We start from the raw sequence: 1,957 nt of genomic DNA on the forward strand, positions 1-1,957 counted from the left end.
GTTGGAATTCATCCCGCCGGTGTGGATACGTGTAGAGGAGTTGTGCTTTCAACTCTTGGTGATTAAAACAGGCCCTGGATCGATTGATACTTCCAGATCTTGAAAGAACGAGGTAAGTATTCGAATCCCACGATGATATACACGGTTGTTCGGGTTATTGCACAATTGATTTTGTGTGATGTTTGGCTAGGTTTAGATTTTTCCTTCCGCTGCGTGAAACCTAGAATCCAAACCCTAGATCGTTGTTCGGGTTATTGCACAATTGATTTTGTGTGATGTTTGGCTAGGTTTAGATTTTTCCTTCCGCTGCGTGAAACCTAGAATCCAAACCCTAGATCGATGAGATCGCATGCTAGGAACCCGCAGGGAACCCAACAGTGGTATCAGAGCCTGGTTCTCTGTATATCGCCGTGCCTGTTGCTTGTTTGCATGATTTTAATTGTTAAAGTTCATGTAAACAATAGATCTTTGCAGGTTTGCATGATTTTAATTGTTAGAATGTATGTAGACTATAGATCTTTGCATGTTTTTCATGGTTTTAATGGTTAGAATGCATGTAAACATGAGATCTATGCTTGTTTGATGATTTTGATTGTTGAATGATGCATGGATGAGCGAGGTTCATGGGAGGCTTGACGGTGCCTCGAAACGGGGGTGAAAACCCTCGTTTTCGGGACCCGAAACCGAGATCCGAAGTCTGTCCATCGCGTGGACCGACCGGTCTAGATAGTAGACCGATCGGTCCAAAGGTTGGACCGATCGGTCTGGACCGATGACTTTAATAGGAGTTCGGATAACGTTCGTTAGACCGACCGGTCTGGTCTTTGGACCGAACGGTCTGGGTTTGATGGAACGTTCGGTCTTCGGGATCGGTCTGCACTCGGTCTAAAAATCTGGACCGATCGGTCCAAAGGTTGGACCGTCTGGTCTAGGACATTAGATCAGAGATCAGTCCGTTCGGTCTGAATAGGTCCGGACCGATCGGTCCAAATGTTGGACCGATCGGTCTGGGTCTCGGACCAGGACCGAATAACGCAGAACGGTCTGATGGTCAGACCGATCAGTCCACAGGCTGGACCGGTCGGTCTAGACCTCAGACAATCCGGGATTCCGAAAATTCAGGTTTTTGATCGAACAATCGTTGTGTCGGATCAATTATCAGAATAGGAATCAAAGCCTCACATAAGACCAAGCTTGATGACAATCCAGAATTCAGAGTTTTGATTGTGCAATCGTTGTCTCGAATCAAATATCTGAATTAGGATATTGAGAGGGTTCTGGTATCGAATCTAAGGCAAGCAAATGTTGTTTGGCCAAGAGATTCTGTATACAGACGACTCAAACGAACTAAGAGTAGTTCATCTGAGTTGATCAGAACAACTTGACTGGAATGACTTGAATTCGGTCAAGGTATCCTGGTGTTCAAGACAAATGAAGCCTCATGTTTAATCTCAAGCTATTACCGCCCATTAGTAGAGCAACTGTCAAGGCCTCGATCGTCATGGTTACGGGTCATGCCCTAGCTGAGCGTGCCTGACTATCTTGGTGAGGCAGTATGGAGAAATCGTGATTCTCATAGCTCAAATATGGTTGAGCTTGAATTGGGTTATCAAGTCGGACTTGGACCTAATGGTAAGGATGGGATGAGGAACATGCAGTGATAGCGTATCACTATCCCATACTCACATAGGAATCACATAGGATGTGATTGACAAAACGTTGTCTACCTAAATAGCATGGTTTTGAGCGTCATGCCCTAACTGACTCAAAAGCATGTGAAATATGGATCCTAACTCACTTAGAAACTCATTGAGGGTGTTTTTCTTAGTGGGAGCCTGTCATATTGCATCTATTATCTGTGATAGTAAGTGTACTAAGTGACTTGCATATTTTCTGTCTGTTTGTCTGTCTTTTTCTGTAGAACATATCTGTTGCAGGAATCTGTTTTATCTCACCA

The sequence above is a fragment of the Tarenaya hassleriana genome, unplaced genomic scaffold (genome assembly GCF_000463585.1).
Source record: "Tarenaya hassleriana unplaced genomic scaffold, ASM46358v1 Cleome79, whole genome shotgun sequence".
NCBI lineage: Eukaryota > Viridiplantae > Streptophyta > Magnoliopsida > Brassicales > Cleomaceae > Tarenaya > Tarenaya hassleriana.